Source organism: Macrotis lagotis, chromosome 2, assembly GCF_037893015.1.
Source record: "Macrotis lagotis isolate mMagLag1 chromosome 2, bilby.v1.9.chrom.fasta, whole genome shotgun sequence".
Taxonomy (NCBI): Eukaryota; Metazoa; Chordata; class Mammalia; order Peramelemorphia; family Peramelidae; genus Macrotis; species Macrotis lagotis.
The window spans coordinates 12,193,498-12,215,917 of NC_133659.1; the positions used below are offsets into that span (position 1 = coordinate 12,193,498).

At 45.5% G+C, this 22,420-nt stretch overlaps 1 protein-coding gene across 3 annotated transcripts in view; it reads right to left on the minus strand.

The window, feature by feature from the left end:
- The window catches only part of PDE4B (phosphodiesterase 4B), a 737,209-nt gene that overhangs the window by 24,469 nt on the left and 690,320 nt on the right, over nt 1-22,420 (minus strand). The window lies entirely within an intron of this gene.

Genomic DNA, 22,420 nt, shown 5'->3' on the forward strand with positions numbered 1-22,420 from the left:
GCACTAGATAAGACATAAGAAAACATCCAGACTAACCCCTTTCTTTAATAGGTGACAAGAATGAGACCTAGACCAAGGAGCCATCTCTTCCCCTTACACTCCATGTGACCCTGGGCAGGTCATTTAACTCTCCTTCCTCATCAGTAAAAGAGGGATAATACTATCTGCCGCACCCCTACTTCACAGATTCTTGTGAAGCACAGCTCCCATCCTCCCCTAGCCCAGTCAACCCCAAGCAATATCTTCCTGCTGAAGCGACTTAGAAATACCACGTGGTTCATGAGGGTGGGTAGGGATATAAACATATACATCTATGTGAACGGGTCATTCAAATATCAATCACATTATATCTGTAAATATGCGCATATCTACAAATATACAAACATCCTGACTGATAGAATGTCCTCCTAGAGAGGCTGAGCCAATAGAAGGCACTCCGATTTCGAATGTCATCAAAGTTTTGATATGTGATTTATATTCAAATAAGATACATTCACATATATGAACATTTTAATTGAATATATCATCCTCATCCACACTCACCTATATCTATATAAAATTTGTGTCTGAATCACATGAAAAAACAAAAAAAAATTACTCAAAGTCTTGTTCAGAGGGCAGGCCTGCTCCCCTGGTCAGACATTAGGGAGACCTAAGCTGCAGACAAACCCCCTTTTGAAGTGACTGGCTGGGAGGAGGATGGATGATACAAACAGTCCACATGACCATGGCATGGCCAGAGGCTTTGGGGGTTCATGGCTGAGGCTCCTGCCTTAAAACTAAGGGGATTAATAGCCAGGCAAGGTTGTGGCCACCTCTTCCCCATCTGGAGTCATGTGCTTCTCAGCTGATCCTGGCTAAGGCCAGGCTTTTAAAAGACCTTGTCAGAATAAATCAAGTGAGAGGTTAGGAGCACCAAGGGAGGTGGGGGCTGGGGGTGGGGGAGAGGAAGGATCCTTGGAAATCAGGCATCGATTTAGGGCTAAACCTTGAAGATCACCCTTTCCTTTTCTAGACAAGGAGACCGAGGTCCAGAGATAGCAGCACCCCATGGCAGAAGGCTCTTGACATTATATCATGGGTCCTTCTTAAGGTCTCGGCTTCAGTTCTCCCATTGCTGTGGCCAAATGCCGGAGGTCCATTCTAGACTTGGGGCTGCTTTGGAAGGGAGAAGGTGACCCCTGCAGTAGGATCCTTGTCCATTTGGTGAAATGAACCCCCTTGTCTTTTCTCTTTTCTCACTGGACAAACCAAAGATACTGGATGTCACTAAAAAAAAAAAGCAAACTCTAGCATATGGACCCCACCAGAGAGCTCTGTGACATTTGTGGCTTCCATCTCAGTCATGGTTCTCAATGAGCCCCCATCAGTGTTTTTTCTTTTACTAAGCCAGAGGATATATCAATTCAAAGCAAAAGCCTTTTAATCTAGCTTCAGAGCCAAATAGGTACTGTTCTACCAATTCCCACCCTGATGGTGAGGAAGGGACTGGTTGGGAACAAGCGTCACTGGAAGATACACAAGAGACAAATAGATAACAACAGTCTCTTTCTCCCAGCCCAAGTTCCCCCCTGAGCCCATTATTCAGGGCAGGGGGATGTCACAAGGTAATATATACTTGCTAATGCATCTTAGAAGTAACTGGTCCTTGAATGAAGTTAGGAACAGCTGTTGCCCCTCCACCTGGTGTGAGAAAGACCCAGGCCTCTAATTGTTGCTTAGCAACAAAAGTCTGCTTCATTTTTAAAGAGCCTGTGTTGAATCTGCAGGGACCAGCATCCCTGAGCTCCCTCAGAGAGCATTTATGAGGTCCCCATTTACTTGGAAACCAGTGCAAGTTTCCAAGAGAGACAACCCCAGCCCCTGCCCTCGAGGAGCAGGCCAAGGGTGTCACGCGTCCAATTAGTTCAATTAGCTCCAGTGAACGTGATAAGACACTGCAGGGGACAGGCAGGATCTGACAGATCTCAGCAACTTGGTTTACTGGATATGGCCCTGTTAGGGTTTCAGCCTCTAGCTCCTATATGAAATTCGAGTTTATTACATCAGAAGATAGCAGCTCGGTATTGAGTGAAGACCCTTGGATGGAAGCTCCAGATTCTAATCCTGACTGAGTGTTTGGTGGGCAACAAGAGGAGGGGACTGGAATAAATCAATACCTAATGATACAAATATATAGCACTTGACAACCCCATGGGTTATCAGCTCTTGTTATCTCCATTTACCAGTGAGGTCTTTGAGGGTGAATTCTGTCTGAATTTGAACTCAAGTCTTGCTGCCTCTAAGCTGCACTCTACTCATTGCCCTATTTAGTTGACTAAATCTTTTGAATTCTAATTTATAACTGATGGGAGCTTTCTGGAGCTCTCAATGTGTATTCTTTATCAGAGTCCAAATGATATTAGTGGAAAAGGTTCTGGACTTGGAGTCAAGAAAGACCAGATTTAAAATTCTGGCTCTGACTCTTGGCTGCTGACCCCAAATGTTCTCAATCCTTGCCTCTGCTTCTGAGAGCATTTAAAAAGTGTCTCCTATGCACCAGCCTTGTTGCAATCATCTCATAAGATCCTCCCAGAACTGCTGCAAAGGTTTCAAAGATGGCCCCGGTGATGGCAGATGACCAGCCTGTCCAGACGCGTTACCAGATGGACTATCGACTCACAATGATTTTTAGCCACAGAAACCCCCAGGGGTCACATATCAAGACAGATTGGGCCATACCCACATTGACAAAATCATGGGTCTTCCTTTTGATGTATGGAAATTTGATATTGATCTGAATTGGGCTTTTCTTTTAAAATACAAATAGAACTTAAGAGAGAGAGAGAATCTCAAAAGACTCAAAACAGCTTTACCCAGGGAGATTTCCTAAAATCCCTCTTCTCCAGGAGGCAGCTAAAATTCATTTTTGTTCCTTGACTTTCCTTAATAGCTGTTAAAAAAAATATCACCAATAGCCACGATGTAATTTTGAAACAAGAATTCCCCAGAGGAACTGTTTGTTTTATGGCTCCAATTTTTCTTGACTTCGGAGGCTGCTGTGGAGAGATATTATTTCCGTCTCCGTGATTTTCCAGTTGTCTGAATTTCCTATAGAGGGAATGTATTTTGGGCTACGTGAACAGATCGATGGACGCTGGTACACAATAATCCCTGTGATGAATTCTTAGCCAAATAAAACAGAGGAGGAAGGCAGTTAGATTATTGTTAATGGTTCCTTCCTGCTCAACATTTCACGTTCTAAGATTTTCTATCAAGGGCCTGCTTTCTAAGATGCTTGCCAGTACCAACATTTGGGGTCCAGAGGTCCCTTGTGGCTCTGACATTCTATGATTTAAAACCATTTCCAAGTCTAATATTCTAGGTTCTCAGGTCTCTTCCAGTTCTAAAATGTGTTCTAAGGCCCCGTCTGAATCTGCCATTTTCCATACCACTATTTTGTATTCCAAGTTCCCTTCTAGATTGGCCAGATGACTGATTTGAGAGTTGTAAAGTCCTGCTGAGTTCAAATCTGACCTCCAGTATTGACTCCTACCTGCCTCAGTTTCCTCAGCTGGATCATGGGACCCCACCCTGCAGGGTAATTATGAGAATGAAATGAGATGATATTTGTAACGCCACTTGGAAAATTCTTGTTTCTTTCTGTCCTTCCTTCTAATAGTCCATACTATTATTCCATAAAATCCCAATAGTCAAAGGGTCCTTCCAGCTCCACCACCCTCTGTGGTCTAAGATCCCTTTGAGTTTTAATATTCTAATATTACAAAGCAAGCTCAGAGCATATTAAAAAAAATGAGGCTGGGCGGGTATGAAGTCTATGTCCATGAAAGGTTTGTTTGTATTAAGGATGGCATCCAGATTTGTTTTGGGTCATCTCTGAATAACTAGTTCTCTTTGTTGAAAAACTTCCTAGCAATTACAGTCGCTCATGAGGAGTCTGGGCTGCTTGGGAAGGGAGTAGATGTCCTGTCTCCAAATGTCCTCAAATAAAGGGTGAACAACTGGGTGTGGGGTCCATTGTTGAGGGGATTGTGGATCAGGCCCAGGACGGACTGGATGCTCTCTAAGGTACCTTCTGATCTGGGGCTTCACCCTTCCTGAGACTATCAGCACCCCTAGTCAGTGGTAAGCCCAGGAGGGATGTGACAGGCTCTGGCACTGTGCTCCCTCACCCCACTGGGACCCCCCACCCCAATGGGACCCTCAATGGAGCACGGGACACTCTGAAATCAGACTAGCCCATGCCCAGCAGGAAGAAATGAGGGGGCTGGCAGGCAGGCGGCTGCACGTACCCCGCTGTGAGACAGGCGCCCCATTGTGCAGTATCTTCCTGCCCCGCTGCCTGGAGCATTGGCCTGCCAATGTCATTAGGGCCTTCCCACTGACCTGACGTAGGACCTCATCTTGAATCGTATTTTGTTCTTTGTTAGTAAAAACATCATTAAGAAAGGCAGGATGTTGGGAAGGCAAAGGGAGTCACCTACCATTCATGGAAAACCAGGGTTGCCAGGAGACTTCAAGGGTCCTGGGCGTATCCTCCCATTTACTAGGTGTAGAAACTGAGGCTGTAGGACAAGAAGCAGTACTTCCCATTCTCCCCCAGGCAGAAGGCTAGAGCCCACTTGTTGTCTCTCTTTGTGAAATTTAGTCTTTGAATTTTTTTTTTTAATTTCTTCAGTTTGAGGGGGGAAACATTCATCTAGGTATCGAAGGCTCATTTCATCTTTTCTTAAAAGTTCTCTTTTCTGAAACTTCACATTATTGAAACAATTTCAGATGTTCTCAAACTTCTTTTCATTCTTCCTTTATCTGTGTGTCTTTTTGAGGCTCATCTGCCAAAGTGAGAGACCTGAGCGGAGTGGGCAGCCAGGTCCAGTGCTAGGAAGTGCAGACCCCACTTCCACCGACCCCTCAGCCTCAAGGGTCCCTTTCAGCCCCCCAAGCCTCTGAGTCTTCACTGTCTCAATCATCAGAATGGATCTTGAGGACTTGTTGTCTGTCTGGCTGGCTGGCTCCTTTTCCTGACTGGACCCAACTAAGTGAACTGGGACAAGGGCAGCTAATAGTCACTGAGCAGAACAGAATGCTTGTCAGGGAAGTACATTCGGGGGGTGGGCAGCTAGGACTCAATGGAAGAAGCAGCATCTTGGGAGAAGAGGTCATTGGAAAGATGGCAGGCCCCCAAAGTGGATCAGCCCTCAAGCACCCCATACTTTGGATTGCATCAATATCTAAAGAAGCCTCTGCATCTCTGAGAGGGTGAGTGGATCAGATTGGGAGTCAGAGCCTGGGTTCAAATCCCATAGGGGTTGCCTCCTCACTCTGGACCTTGAGGAAGGGGTTTCTCCACTTCGGGTCTCAGGTTCCTAAGGGAGGTGTTTATATATCTCACATTTCATATGCCCTTAATGCTAGTAGCTAACATTTATGAACAAATCAGTTAAAGTTTGCAAAGATATTTATAAATATTATTTCAAATGAGCCTCACAACTTTTTTCTAGACAGATTTTAATTATTTGAGTTTTTTGAGTTTTTTGAGTTTGACAGTTTCCCCCCCTATTCTTGCTTCCCTCCCCTAAGCCCCCATATAGAAGGCAGTCTGTTAGTCTTTACATTGCTTCTATGGTATACATTGATCTAAGTCTCACAGCAACTTTTGGAGAGGCAGACTATTATTCTCCCCATTCTACAAATGAGTCTCCAAGAAAAGGGTCTCCAGAGCCTTTTTAGGGCAGCCTTAGAGGTTGGGTCCTCTGATTCCAGACCCCATATTTTTTCCACTTTCTCAAACAAACCACATTAAATGAATTCAGTAAAACTTTAAAAATAGGCCGGGCAGTCATTGTTAATGCTTCAAATGGAAAGTTTCACTAAAATAGTAAAAATAAAAAAAGATTGGAGAAAATCATGAGTGTGGCTGATGCTCCCCTTGAAACCTTCATTGGATTGCCCCTTAAAATTATTATGACCATTTGATGCTTTGCAGTGCTGCCCCTTTCGAGACAAGGGGGAAGCTTTTCAGTCATGCCCCATTAAAAGAAAACCAAGGCATTGACAGATTCCTGACGTCGCCTCTATTATATAATGGAAATTTCAGGGCTCTGAGGTCCTTGACAATTACTGACAAATCATTTCAACATATGGATTGAATTGAATTAGTTGAGAGGATAATGACACTAAATACTGGTTGTCTGATTGATGAGAAGCTTAGTCAAACACTTTTCTCCCCTTAAAAGGTAGTTCCATCTTCAAAGGAAAGGTAAAGTTCAGAGGGGTACATAGCTATTTGGCTGCAGACTTAAAAGCCTGGCTTTCTCCGGCTTCCAGTCCATTTTTCTGATAAGCAAATTGAAGCCCAGAAAGAGAAGCTTACGCATCAAGGAAGCAGTCAAAGACGTCTCCTCCAGTCAAGGAGATTCAAAACTGGGTCTTCTGGCTACAGTCCGGGTCCTCTTTTCTACATCTTGGCATTTCACCTTCATCTCAACTCTGTAGTGGGCTGTGAGGGTCACAGAGACAGTAGGGAGTAAACTGAGATGCAAACCCAACATCTTTTGTGCTTTGCCACTTCAGACAGATATAACCTGGTTTGGGTGGTTTTGAATCATACTCTGAGATACTATATTCTGAGACTGTAAATCACTCTCCAGCGGCCAATGGGGCGCTGCCCCCTTGGCACCTGATTTAGAAAAGTGTCCCATGCTCCCCAGTTGGCTTCTTTTAATGTGCTGTTTTTCTTTGTGAAATTTAGTTCTTAAAATTCTCTGAGGTTTCAGAGATAATAAGTAAGGCAGAATCTGAACTCAGATCATTTCAACTCTGAGACCAACATTTAATGCACTATACCGCTGGTTCTCAAAATTATGCCTTAATGCTCTTAAAATTTATTGAAGATTCCCCACTAAGACAGACAGAAAAACACAGAGAACTTTTCTTTATGTGATTTATATCTATTGACATTATTGCTATATTAGAAATTAAGACATCTTATTAAGAAAAAAATTAGTTTTAACTTCACAGTTGCCCTAAAAGCATCTCAAAGACCCCAAGGGGTCTCTGGACCCTACACTAAGCTTCCTGTTATGGTTTGCTTGCACCTTGGTCCCAGCTTATAAGGATCATGCAATCTAGAGTAGGTTCACTCTGGTCTGGGTTTGAGTTGAGGCTGGAGGGCAGAGCGGGCTTTTCTGCCCCAGAATGTGCCCTTTCTCACTGGAAAGCCAAGGTAATTGCTTCCCCACTTCCTGTCACTTCTCCTCACACTGATGACACAGCATGGGAATGGCGTGACACATGAACGACTCATAAGAAGTATGGACGAGCATGTTTGACGGTTTCTGACAGAGAAACAGAAACCTGAATAGCTAGAGACGTGACCAAGTAGATGCCAGACAAGAGCAGGTCCTACTACCTTATTCTAGCAACTCCACTTTAACTGGTGAATGGAGAAAACAAAAAAAGGAAGCCTGGGGATACTCACTGACCTTCCCAAAGTCAGGGAACTGCCTTTGGCTCCTTCTCTTTCTCCATGGCCCTCCCTCGTCGCCTCTCCCCACCATCCTCCTCACTTTAAGACCCAACTAAAATCCCACCTCCTCTAAGAAGCATTCCCAAGTTCTCTTCAATCCGGTTTCTTCCTTCTCTTGATCATTTCCCATTTGCCCTATATAGAGTTTGCTTTGTTTATATTTGCTGGCAGCTTGCCCCCACCAGTAAACTGGAAGCTCCTTGAGGGTAGGGACTGTCTTTTGCTTCTTTTTTTATCTCCCAAACAGTGACTGTCACACAGTAGGAGCTTAATAAATATTTTTGATTGAATTCAACAAATGTTTACAGGTCTAGTACATATAAGGCACAGGAGTATAAAGATGATTTTAATATTTCTCTAGGCTTTTGTATAAGGAATTCTATTTCTTTATATTTATATAGGTTTTTAAGGTTTCTAAAGTGTATAACATATGACCTCATTTGATCCTTCCAACAATCCTATGAAGGATGGTTCTGTTCTTATCCCCATTTTACAGGTGAGGAAACAGACTGAGAGAAGGTGATATGATTTGCTAGAGTCAAACATGGAACAAATGCTTGGGGCAGAATTTGAACACAGATCCTTTCTGATTCTAAGGTGTTCAATCTCTTTCACTCTTCCAAGTTGACTGTCATAAAACCAGAATGCAACACAGGTTCTGGATACAGTCTGATGTCAGGGAAAGGGTTGACAAAGTAAAAAGAATATTGGCTCTGTGACCAGAGGATCCCATGCCTTTGACATTCATATTTCCTGTGTGATCTTGGATAATTTACTTAACATCTCTCAGACTCAGTTTCCTCATTTGTAAAAATAAAGGTTGATGATCCCATGAACTGTGACATGAGGGAGGCTTGAACAAGATCAGAAAACTCCAGGTTAAGTGTTATGAGAAGGTAAAAGAGATCACTTTCATGATGATGGTCAAAGTTCAAGGAAAATTACATGGAGAAGATGAATTGAGTTGGGACTTCCTTCCTTCCTTCCTTCCTTCCTTCCTTCCTTCCTTCCTTCCTTTTTTCCTTCCCTTCTTCCTTCCTTCCTTCCCTTCTTTCTTTTCTTCCTTTCTGCCTTGCTTTCTTTTTGCATCCCAAGTGTTTAGCACAATCTCTCACAAAGAATTAATGCTTAATAAATGTCATTTGGATGATTAATCTGGATGAAAAATCTGTAAGGCAATGGGAGATGTGGAACTGAAGTTCTAGGGAGAAATTGTGACTAGTTAGATACAACCCTTTGCCTAGAGGTGATCATGGAAGCTATAGGAGTCTATACATTCCCCAGGGGAGAGGCTTGGGAGAGAGAAGGACTTAGTATGCAGCCACAGTTATGGGACAGGAGGAGGAAAATCAATACCAGCCAAGGAATCTAGGGCAGAATGGTCATGGTAGTGATGACCAAGTAGTTCAACGGTTTGGCTGCCAAAGGATGACAGTCTATCAAGAAGGAAGTGGAGTCATCAGTATCCGATTCTGTAGACAAATCAAGAAAGATAAGGAGCTCTCTACTAAGTGATAGTGTTGGGACCAGTGATGGTGGATGGGGTTCCCAGCATGGGGATTCCCCAGGCTCTTTGTGTTCCTGCAAATGACTCACCAACACAACTCAATCAAATCTTCCTTCTTTTCATGAACAAGAGCAATAAAGACAACCCCCCTCCCTTTCATGAGATCAGTTTAGAGTCTAGTTTTATTGGAAGTTAATCTGCTTCCCTCTCTAAATTAGCTGGAAGTAGAGCTCTAGGGGGAAACAGGAGCATTAGCCAGAAATGAAAGATAGACAGAACAATGGTAAAATAATTAGACAGTTCTGCTGCAGACACAACTGTGACGGAAAGTGGCCATAGTGCAGACACAACATGAGCAGATTAAATAAACATACAGCACAGCTCCCAACAACCTTAGCCAATCCCTGAAGGGTTCAGATCCTGGCTCCACAGGAAACAGACTTTTCCAGAGAAAGGTAAACCACACACCCAAGCGCCAAACCAAATAAAAGCCCCTGTTTCCCAACAGCAATACACAAAGCCAGCTATGGAGAAAAGAGTATTTGCTCTTCTGACAGCTCTCCATTTGCTGTCCGTAACCTTGAGACTGGCCAGAAACCATGTTTCAGTCTCAGAAAACTTTCTGGGGTGGGCAAAGGAAGAGGGAACCATGGGAGGAGGCATCATTTCCTCTAAAACCTAATAAAATGAGGCAAATGGCCAAAAAGAGGAAGAGGGGAACCTTACAGATGGAGTATGGCCATAAAGGAAAGAGGTCTGTGGGGGAAGCAACATGAAGGCACACTGTCCTTCCCTACCTTGGGGAGTAGTGCAAATCATAGAGACCATGATGGGTGAGGTTGGGGATTGTTGACTTTGTATGGGTCCAAATGCAAGTTGCTTCTGTGTTCTTGCATTTGAAAATAAAACTGCTCTATGTTGAAAGATAAAAGGAAGAAAGAAAAGTAAAAGAAGGAAGAAAAAAAAGAAAAGATAACAAAGAAGTTCATTCTCATTAAGGTTGAATTCTAATATCAGCCTTTCTACCAACCACCTACATGTAGATTACAGTTTCTTAGTATTACTTATATTTTAGGGTTCTTCTGGAATCAAATGCAATTATTTTTATAAAGTATTACATGTATATGAGTTATTATCTCTTTTTTTTTTCAGTGAGGCAACGGGGTTAAGTGACTTACCCCAGGTCACACTAGTAAGTACCATTATCGAGTGTCTGAGCCTAGATTTTCACTCAGAACCTAGGGTCAGTCCTTTATCCACTGCATCATCTAGCTATCCCAAGAGTTATTATTTTTTCTACAGTTACTTTCTTCTCCAATATTCTATGAACCAATGACTTTTTAGCAGAAAGTTCTGAGAAATAGAATAGAACCCAATATTTCTTCTTTTTCTTGATCCTGGATTATATGTTAGGAAAGAAGTCATAGACACTGTAATTAAATATACATGGAGGCTTATATGAGGTCAAATTCTTACTTTCATCCCTGGGATCATTTGAGAAATATTGTATTCTGAGCTGGCAGAGAATTTGGAAACCATCCAATCCAATCCTCTCATTTTACAGATGAAGAAACTGAGGTCTAAAGAGAGAAAATGAGCTGCCTGATATCACCTAGATAATAAGTGGCTAAGCACTGCATAGCTTATCTCTTCCACCTCAAAGAAACTCTAAATTTTTCAAAAAAACTAAAGGTGCGCACACGCACACACACATACACAAACACACAGAAAATAGAAATCAAGTTACCCCCCCCCTTCAATTTTCAGAACTCATTAAGTTTCTTGGGAAGAAGCTATCAAGGAAAATTCTAATGAGGAGCATATTCATTAGCAATATGATCAAATCTGAAAAGAGTAAGGACTAGAAATAGGCAAATGGTCCCTGTGAAATGCAGGTGCATTCAAAGGCAGCATTGTTCAAATCAGCGACAACCTTGTCTGTTGAAAGAAAAGCATGACCTTGGGTAAGTCATTTAACCCATTCCTTGCAAAAACCAAAAAGAAAAAGGAAGAAAAGCAACATGTATGGTGGAACCTACAAAAACACCAACTCTGCCCCAGTTAACCTAACTGGGAGTCAATCCTTTGACTTTATGGCCAGGGAAAGCCAAGAATAGTCAGCAGTGGCAGAGGCTGCAGGCAATGAGGACCACAGACCCTCTAAAAGGCATTTAAAGATTGGGGGGGGGGGCTGGGTGTTCTGCGTCTTCAGACACATCTTGGGGATTCAAGAGTGACTGTTTTCAGTGAGATGCAGCCTAGTGGGCAAGAGAGCTCCCTGCCTATTAGGCACAAATCATCCCTTCCCCCTTCAGCTCTGACACTAGCTGGCTACTGCTGACTTGTTCTAAGAACATTTCACTTTTTGGGAGCTTCATATTTCAAACTGGTAAAGGGATGATGGTAACCTTGCCAGACTCCCTTCACGTCAGGGTCTTGCCTTATTTTGTCATTGAGTCCCCAATGACTGGCTCATCATAGACACTTAATAAATCCTTGGTAAGGATTCATGTCTATAGATATGGAGACTGGAAGCTCTCTGCCAGAAGGGTCTTGGAGAGGTCACTGACCCTTGCCCATCACTGGTCACTCCATTTCAGTATCATGTGAAATGAAAGCCTTGAAAATATCTAAAAATCCCATGGTTAGTCCATAGTGAGCTCAAGCAAAAAAACCCAAAAAGTCACTGAGATCAGCAATAGAAAAGTCAGGATTGGGGGAAATCTTCTGGAAATCCCCAAGAGAAAAACCAAGTAATTAACAACCAAGAAATTGGAAACAACTGGATCCTTACACACACACACACACACACACACACACACACACAGACACACACAAACAGCACCCCTTCATTTAAGGCTTACTTCTCTTTTCTCTTATTCAAATGGTAGAGTCAGGTTATGGGCAAATGTGGGGTTTCACAAGATATCCAAGCCAAGACATGAGAGCACCACCTAATCTTGGGCAATCACTGATAAGGGGGGATGTGGAGGGGAACAGAGAATCCCAGGGAGAAGAGCTGTCAGCAAAGCCGTGTGAGGGAAATGGGGATTTAAGAAGGGAAGAGGAAGTCTTGGGTGGTCCAAGATTTGGCTGATGCATTTCAGAGATGAGGCCCCCCCACTAACCCCGCCATCCAGATGGATGTGTTCTAGATAATGGAATGGGAAAAAAAATGAGGGAAGTGGCTGTCTTTACTCATTCTCAGAAGACATTAATTTCTCAATTCCCTCCTGGAAGGCGCTGTGATAAAACTGAATGTTAAATGAACAGAATGATCATGGAGCCATAGCAGTTGACTTGGACAACTGGATGAGCTCTCAGAGGCCCTCTAGTCTGACCTCACTGGTTTAGAGATGAATATATTTTGGCCAAAAAAGTGAAATGATTCACCCTAAGAAGCAGGATTCGAACCCAGCTCTTCCTGGGTTCTATCATCTGATCCAGGGTGCAACTCCGTTATTTTCCAGAGGAGGAATCTGAGACCTGGAAGTAGTGAACGTTCTCTCCGGACCATTGGTGACTGTCCAGAGTGCTTTTCTCTCCTCTTGCCATCAGTTCTGTTTATTTGGCCAGAAAGAATAACCTCATGGTATGGCTCCTTTTTAAGGATGTTGCCTGGGCAAGAGAAGGTGATATTTAATGTGAAGGGAAGAGGGGATTCCCTACACCTTAAACTTCATCCCAAGCCTTCCTGAAGGGGAGCAGAGAGCCTTGGGTGGTGGGTGAGTCCTGGGAGGGATTCATTGGTCTTTGAGAAGACCCCTCTGTCTAAACCTTAAGCCTAAAGATGACAGTTTCTTCAGTGGGGAAAGAAGAGGGTTATTCAAGTCAAACTCTTGGTGGTCATTGTAGGAGAAGGACTTGGATTTAGCATCCTAGGGACAGCATTCAAATTGTGATTTTGCCACTTGCTCCATTTGCTATAGGGTGAGTCATTTGTTCTGGCTAGGCCACGGGTTCCTCATTTCTACAATGATGGAGGGAGGCCAAGGTGAGCTTTGGGCTTTATTCCATGTTACAAAGGCATGAGCTTGGTCTACTGGGGCAGTGCGAGGAACAGGTCTGGCCGCCTATCCTGAAGAAAGGAATTCAATCTAACAGAATTTTCATTTTACAGATGAGAACCCTAAGTCTAAGGAGACCAAATGGGTCCCACAGTTGGGAAGTGACCCAGGGAAGATTCTGCTCCAGGGCCTCTGCCTTTAGATTCTGCTTTCTTCCAGGTGGAGAAGCTACACACATATAATGGAAATCTATCTTCTCTCGGTCTTTGGTCTCTCTCTCTCTCTCTCTCTCTCTGTCTCTCTCTCCCTCCCTCCCTCCCAACAGTGTTTTTGTTCTTAAACAGAATGAGATTTTGAAAATACCAAATGTCAATCTCTGGAGAACAGTAATTCAGTCCCTGCAACCCAGTGGACTTAATTGGTCTAAATAACTACAGTGTTGGCAGCTGTTCTCGGGTCCCCGCTGGAGGGTCTTGCACTGGGCCACGTGGCTGTCACCTGCAGTGAGGGGAGCCCTAATGGGATGATTCTTGATGGATTGAAGACTCCCAGCCCTTCAGAGTAAGTGTGGTGGCCAAAGCCTGAGAAGGAGGCCCCAGACCAGGGAAGCCCTTCTCTAGTGACTTCTCCCAATATCCAGTCCTCAAACCCTTTGGCTTATGGACAATGGTAGCCTTAAAACTGGACTGACTGTCCTGGGAGAGGCGAGCAGTCTGACCGCACTCTTTAAAAACAAGTCCTGTACAACTAAGTTACCAGGAACAAACAAGAGCGCAGGCCGGGCGCCCCTTTGTCTTGCCCTTGCCTCTGTCAACCCCCGCCAGGGGATGGAAGGCCAGTCAGACGCAGGAAGTAACAGGAAGATGACCAGGAGACAAACGAGCTTGGCATCGGTGAGGGAAGCATCGCTTACCAGGGGGCAGCTGTCGGGGCTGGCTGGCTCCTGGACGATGCCCAGAATGGGGAGGGCTCTGCGTCTGTAGACACATAGGCAGCTGGCCGGCTGCCTGCCCTTCTCTGGCCTCCAGTCCCTGGACTCCCGGATGACTGAGGCCTTGTCTCAGTGTGGGGGAGCCTTCTTGCCACAGAAAGATGCCCCTGCCTCCCTCCTCCCCCCCGACCCCTTCCCAGTGAACAGAGCCAGGGCTTGGGTTGGTTCTGGCTGCTAGTTTGGAAACAACCAAATGTGGTGGTGGCTTCCCCATCCTCCCCCTGGGGATCGACTTCTGTTTGTCCCCTAAACAAACAGACAGTGATGGAGCATCATTCCAGGCCAAGGGGAAGCTGCCATTCAAAGGGCCTAGGGCTCAGCTGGGGAGGGTCTAGGTCCAGAGATTTAGACTCACCATGGGCGTTTCTTTGTGAATGTGTGCAAAGTTGTGTTCCTATATGATGCATCGGTTGATGTTGACGGCAACGACTAACAATTACAAGAAGCTTTACAGTCCATAAGCACTTTCTGTGAACACATGCACCAATACATAGAAATACAGAGACATGTGTCTGCAGAGACACATAAACATACATTCATATTTAATACAGATCTGTCTGTACCTATCTATGCGATGAGCACATCTGTGCATGGATATAAACCTTCCTAAATGCCTAATGTAGATTTGTATACAAATGGATCTGATTCCTACCACACCAAAACTATGTTCAGTCCCTTGCAATGTGAGGCTTTTCCTGGTGCAGGGAGCTCCCAACCTGGAAGCCCCCTCCACCCTTCACACTTCATTATTTGAAGTCTCAGAAGTTAGCAAATCCAACAACGTGTTCAGGGTCACAAACGCGGGTGGGGAAGCCCACCTTCCTGACTCCAAGATGGTCCCTGGATTCATCATCCTCCAAGGCCTTCTGATTTCACAGTAGATATATTAAAGAGAAAGGACTAGGTGAGAGTCCCAGACCTGCTAAGGGTCACCAGTGGATTCGGACCCGGTCCCCGAAGCTCAGCATACTTCTATCACTCTGCCTCTCGACTAGATTTCTTTGGAAGGAAAATTGGGAAGACACTTAGCAGAAAAGGATGGGGTGAATGGTTACTGTTCAGTTACTTCAGTGCGGACAAGGCCACTTTCCAGAAAGCTCTGTTTTGGCATAATTAACGTGACTGATTAAAACCTTGGTTCCTGATCAGGAATAACTCAGTAAATCTTCACCGACAAACTGTTGGCTGAGATGGCCGAAGCAGAACAAGCAGTTTGTTATCAAACATGAAGTTATCTAGGCAAAGGCTTCTCTGGTTAATATATCTGTCAAATCAGAATGACTCAGGAAAATTCCTGTCCATTTAACCGAATGATGGCGTGAACCCTGGCTCTGTAGTCACAGGACCCGGGTTTGAATGTTGCCTCTGTTCCTTAATATCTGTGTGACCTTGGGAAAGTCTCATTACTGGGCTGAAATTTTCTCAACTGTTAAATAAAGGGGATGCACCAGATGACCTCCAAATTCCTTCTAGTTCTAAGTTGGCAGCAATAGTAACAGCAATTATTAATAATTCATATTTAACAATTATTACAGCAATAGCAACAACCTAATGTACCTTATTTTATCTCACAACAACAAGCAATAGGAAACTGAGGCTGAAGGAAGTGATACACAAGGATCAGACAATTAGGAATTGTGTACTTGCAATCATAGTGTAGGACCACTCAGGAAAAGACATGAAAGGAGGGTCCTGGACAATGTTGGAGGATCTTTTGGACGTGGAGACAGCTGTGTGACCTCCTCCAGTCCACCCAGGGGAATCTGATATCAGGGTGGTTATCTTCTCAAGTCCCCTGTGAGGTTGGTTGTCACTTGGGAAGGGAGGGAGGGTCAATGATAGGACCGGTACAGAATGTGTCAGAAGATCAGGGCTTGACCAACTGGGAGTTAGGAGACCAGGATACTCCCATCAATGAAGAAACTAGTCAGGAGATAGCTCGGATGAGCACCCTGTTCCACTGGAAAGAGCACAGGCTCTGAAGTCAGAAGATTTGGGTTCAAATTTCATCTCTGATACTTGCTGGCTGGGTCCCTCATCTCTCTGTTTCCTCATCTGTAACATGCAGAGAGTGGATCAGATGGCCCCTGAGGTCTATGACCTGTAAGGAACATGTAAGGCCTCCATGTGGATCATCTACATTTGACCTGCCTTAAGGGGGAGCATATTACTGGAGCAGGATATCAAGTGGTCAGTTGGCTCAGTCATCATGGAATTGAATCAAAGGGATCTTGGTTCAAAGTCTAGGTCTGATAACCTCTTAATTGCTTGATCCTTGTGCATCACTCCTTTCAGCCTCAGTTTCCTCATTTATAAAGTGGGATAAATAACAGCACCTAATTTACAGGATTGTTGTGAAAAAGACTTAGCCTGGTGTCAGGAAGAGCTAGATTCAAATCCCATCTTGGTCCTGGCCAAATCACTTATCCCTCTGTTTGCCTCAGTTTCCTCAACTGTAAAACAAGATTTATTTCTAATGCAAGCATTCTGGTGCCCCTTCATTGGTGCTGAATGGCAACTTCTCTTGAAATGTGAATGCAAAAAATCTGGGAAACTAAAACATGCTAAAAACGAACTGTTGTTAGTGACCATTATTATTACTATTTTGGGCTAGACTAGTCATTTCCTTGGCAGTGGTCTGTCCCTCCAGTCTTAAATCTTCTCTGTACCCTAAGAGTCCCAGAAAACTTCCATGGGAGGTAAATGACTTGTTTAAGCTCACCCAGCCAGCGTGTGGCAGAGGCAAAATTTAAACCCAAATCTTCATGGCTCAGAGGCCGTCTGGCTCTCTTCACTCTAGCTTGGACCCAACCCTCTGTGCTTCCCTAAAATCAAATCAAAACTTACCCAGTTTGACTTAAACTATTAATACTTGCCAGCACTTAGAGAAAGCTTTAAAATCTGCAAAGCACTTTCCATAGTATCTCAGCTGATTCTTAAAACAATCCATCAGGGGCAGTGGAAAGAGCCAGGAGGATCTGAGTTCAAATGTGACCTCAGACACTTGATACTTACTAGTGGTGTGACCTTGGGCAACTGCCTTGCAAAAAAACTAAAGAAACAACGTAGGAAGAAGGAGTTCTTAGTTTCCCCATTTTACAGATGAAGGAACATAGAGTGAAGTGACTTGCCTAGGGTCACCAAGCTAGGATTTGAACTCAGCTCTTTGCACAACGTGTTCTCAGAGGTTAAAAATATTTTGTAGAATTTGATTATAAACAATGTTTAAAAACTCAGCAATATGGAATAGTGGGTTGCTGTTTGTGACAGAACCCCCTTTGGGGTGGGTGTTCTACTCCATTCATGGAAAGGCTTATTTCCTTTTTTATTTATTGGAGGGTGCTTAGTTCAGGATAATTATTTATAAAGAGACTGTCTATAACTGGATTAGCCAGACCCTGGAGTATTAAGCTACAGTCTGGTTGAGCTGGCGGGGGGGGGGGGGTCAGCCCTCCAATCCCACATCAGGTCCCTCTGCCCTCCCACTTTGCAAAGGATGGGGCAGGTCTCCTAGGAGACCAAACAGTTTAAGGAAGTTGACCTTCTGATGTTCCCCCCCCAGACATCTGGGGAGCTTGCTTAGGTTTCTCTGAAAAGGCCAGGGGTGGGGAAATCCACCTTCCTGGGGGAGTGTGTCTGTGGGGCTTCTCTCTGAGCTGACTGTTGTCGCAAGCTTGTACTTTCCCTACTCGATCAGTCAGGAAGGAGACAGGAAACCCCTATCCCCCTCCCAGCAGTTGGGCCATTCCCCCTATCGGCCACCTCTGACGTGGTGGCTTTGGTGACACAAGGTCAGTCTGACAGCCCTGGCTAAGGTCAGGAAGCCAGGTCACTGTTTAGATGGCAGCAAGCAGGGGAATCCTGCCCAGGGAGCTGGCTTGCTCCCTTCCTTTCCCTCCTGGGGCTTTTTCCGTTCCTCTTTTCTAGTGGGGAGCTTAAACATCCTGTTTTCAAAACATCTGATGTTCTGGCCAATGAGGGGCCTGGGCTCCATGGGGCCTACTTCGCTTGGAGGCCCAGACAATTCCTTTGCTACAGAAGAGGATGGGATATTGAAAGCCAGAAATTAGGAAGTATTGTGACGCCCTCGGTGGCCCCTAAGTGCTTGGCTCCGGACTCTCCTGACATCCTTTGGCACCTTGAAAGACAATGCCATAGCGTCAGAAGAGGAGTTGAATCTATTCCGGCCATTTAATGTTTTAATTTCTATCATACGGGAGGGGAGGCTATCTCAGCTGCAAAAGTCATTAGTGGACCTTCCTCTGAGATCATGCTCAAAACCATTTGGTCTGCAGCCAAATCCGGGTCTTGGGGAGGGCCATTGGGAGGAGAGGCCCCCACAAGACAGGACTTCTGCAGTTGTCTCTGAGAGGAGCCCTGGGGAGGTCACTCAGGGACACCCCCCCCCCCCTTGAATGGGACAGGAAGATTAAGATAGCACTTCTTCCTTCTTCAACAAGAGCCTTAGATAGACAGTCAACCATCTTGGATCCGAGTATCAGCCTTAATCTTTAGCATGGGAGACCCTGGGATAGACACTTAAAATCTGAGCCTAAGTGAGTCAATGTAAATAGTATCATCATCATCATCATCATCATCAAACACCTCAATGATGGGCATGTATAGAACATGAACCAGTTGTGAGAGCATGATCTGTGGGGGCCTTCAATGGGTCATTGGCCAGAGTTTGTCCAAACTTCATGTACACCTGTGTGGCCAATGATAACACCTACTACTACTGTCTGACTGAGCTCCATGAATAATAATATTAATAATTTTAGTCATTGTTCAGTCAGTTTTTCAGTTATGTCCAACTCTTTGTGACCTATTTTGGGGTTTCTTGGCAGAGGTAATGGAGTGGCTTGGTCAGTTCCTACTTCAGCTCATTTTAAGGTTGAGGAAAGTAAGGTAAACAGGGTTAAGTGACTTGCCCAGGGTCATCCAGCTAGCAAAGGTCAGAGATGAGATTTGAACTCCGGACAATGAATCTTTCTGATTCCAGGCCCAGTGCTCTTTCTCACGATGGTGCCACCTAACTATCCCACCATCCTCACCATCATCATCATCACCATCATCAACATCACAAGGACAATAATAGCTAATATCCATAGTACCTTAAGAGTTGCAAAATATTTCTCGACTTTAAAATTATGATTTATTGTGAGAGCAATTAAGTATTGTTGAAGACATGAAACAAATGGAATGAATGCCCACTTCTGGCCACTGACACCAAGGACTAGTAAGAACTTTCCATATTATTTTAACTATTATTTTCTCATAATTCTCACAAGAATCCTGTACAATAGGTGGGTACTATTATTAGTCTCATTTTACAGATGAAAAAACTGAGGTAGACAGAAGTTAAATGACTTGTGCAGAGTCATGTGGCTAAACAGTTTTTGAGGCAAGATTTGAACTCAGGTCTTCTAAGTTCAGCAGGCCCCCAATTACTCTTCTTTTCTCACTTCCTATTGACCCCCCCAAATTTCATACTTTGTATCTGAAGAACTGTGGGTTAATCATGTAACCTCACTGGGCCTCAGTTTCCTTTTCTGCAAAATGAGGGGGTTGGGCTAGATGGTCTCTGAGATTCTATTGAGCTCTCCATTCAACAGGGAATGCACAAGAAGGGGGAGCTCCCAGTGTATTTATGGCAGAGTTGGAAGGGACTTTGGTCTAGATGATTCCTGAATAAGGGCCCCCTCTCCAGAACCCCAGACACCGGGACTTCTAGTCCTAGCCTGAAGACCCCTACCCCCCCTCCCAGTTCAGTCCATTCAACTTGGGGGGGGGAATGGGTTTTGGGGGTTTTGTACGTTTGTTTCGTGTTTTTAATGCTATCGAATCATTCCTTATTCAGTCATTTGGGATTTTTCTTCTTAATTCTAAACTCCAAACATCTAAACTTTTGGCGATTATTTGGGTCATTTTACACTTTGAAAAAAAAAAAGCCAGTGGGGAAAATCCCAGGGTTCATTTCTGTCCTCAGTCTGGAAGAGGGGTTTTCAGAATCTAAATCACAGATTTCGAGCCGGAAGGGACAGTATCACTCATCTAGTCCCATCCTCTCATTTTACAGATGAGGAGACTGAGGGAACTTAAGTGACTTGCCCAGGATCACCCCGCCAGACAGTGCCTGAGGTAGGATTAGAACCCAGTTCTTGCATTACGCCAAGCCGATGGGGCCATTTCAGCAGACTGTGGCTTCCTAGTCCTTTCTTGGCTGAGGCTCACAAAGTGCCCAGGAGCCCCCTGCCCCAACATCTGAGTGACTGGGCCCTCCAGTAGGCAGCCTGAGCCCTAGTTCGCTTTCGCTGTGTCCCACACAGCTGTTCTGGAAGGTCAGAAACTGGATCCAGTGCAAGAGGCCAGGACCCTGCCGCTACAGCCGCAGGAGAGCTAGCTCTCTGCTCTGTCTCTGTCTCTCTCTCTCTGTCTCCCTTCCCTTCTGTCTGTCTCTATCTTACTGTCTCTCTTCATTTAGGAACACCCTGCAAGCTGCTGCACCCCCCCCCCCCCCAAGCAAAGCCAGGGGGAGTATCAGAGCCCATATCCTGCAGGTTTTGCAGTGAGAGGAACTTGAAATGAGCTCAGGATGCTGAGCAGCAGGACCCCAAGAGTCCCTGTGGGTTTGAGACTCAAACTGTCTTAGTTTCCAACAGTCACTGCCCCTCTCTGAGGTCCTGTTTACTCAAAGTCAAGTGAGGGGTGACTCCAGGTGACTGCCAAGCTCTCTTTCAGTTCTAAACGTAGTCTGCAAAATGCTAGGAGGTCCAATCTGCTCATTGTACAAACAGGGAAACTGAGGCCCTGAGGCAGAGTAAATGAAATTTCTCAGCATGCATTGCTCTACCCCCCCCCCCCCCCCCAGCACATCCATCTGCACACAAAGTTTAGGCAGGCTCCTAACTCTGGTGTTTAGCCCACATCCACTGGGGTATGAGCTCCATCGGATCCATATGGTACCTGGTCCACACAGACAATTGAGAGATCTTTGCCACGGCTGCTGAGTGTAGGGGGCTCCTCCAGATCCCTATTTACAAAAGGCAGGCTTGATAGAAACCATTTTATCTCTAAATAAAAGCCTGAGAGCAGAAATAGAAACAGGGCTAGCCATCCGAGGACCTGGGTTCAAATTCACCCTCTGCTACTTAGTGTGCCACCGTGGAAAGTGTATTTGAACCTCTCAGCCTCAGTTTTCTGGTCTGCAAAATGGGGGATGCCATGGGGATGAAGTGGAGGATTGTTGCCAAAAACCCAAACTGCTCTCTGGTATCCTAAGCTTCGATTCTGCTTTTCTTCCTTCTAAAGAGAAGTTAGTGCTAGAGTCCACTTACAGGAACTTCCCCACGCCCCCTCTTCTCTCCCCACCACTTCTTAGAAACCCTCCTACCCCAACTTCCTCACAAGCCGGTGAACTCCCACTTGAATACCTCCAGGCACGGGAAGCTCAGCACCTTTACACAGCTCAGCCCATTATTGTAAACAAACACACCTCCAAAGGACACTCAGTGCTCTCCTGTGAACAGGCCCCCTACAAAGCCTGGGCCAGCAGCTCGGGTGCTATCTCCCTCTGGATGCAGGGACCCTAACCTCCCTGAAGGGATTCCGGAGGAGGCCTCACACTGAGTCCTAACTCACTTGGGCCAGCCGGAGGACCCTTGGCAGGTGTGGACCAAAACCCAATCTACTGCCCTGGGAGATGTGGCATGAAACTTCCAGACAGGTGAACCTGGGCAGGGAATGATGGCACCCGGAGGGTGAGGAGGCTCTCAGAAGCGCCCCCTACTCACCCGAGGGTGGCAGGGAGCCTTCCCCAGGGGAAAAGGCAAACCAAGCACTTTGGAAACACTGGCTCCATAAATTAGCACCCCGAGTCTGGTGTGAATTAAACAAATGGTGGAATGGCCCCTCTCATCAAAGCTCTCTCTACCAGGGAGCTGTACAGCAAAAAAGGCCTTTGTGGACTGGAGACGTTCCTTTCCCGTCTCCCACCTTTGGGACGGGGTTCTGCTCTTAGAGCCGCCTTTCCCCCTTTGGATTGCAGGTGGAGCGTTGCTTGGACAGGTCCCCCATGTGGGCAAAGTCTCCCCCATCCCCAGCCCCCCAGCGCTAGGGCCGTCGGGGAAGCTCCGGCAATAGCCCACCCTTCCCCACGGCCTCCTCACCCGGCGGGGAGGCTGCCGGGCACTCGGTTATTCTGGAAACTTCACAGAACTTTCGGTTGCCTTTTCCAGAGGAAGAAAGTGAGGCGGCCGGGGGGCCAGGAGCCCGGGAAGCGGGGCACGGGGGTGTCCGTGCCCCGCGGCGGGCTGGGGGCCCGCGGCCCGCTGTGCCAGGCAGCCCCGGCCGCGGCCGGCCCCAGCACCCCGCCGCGGGGCGCTCCC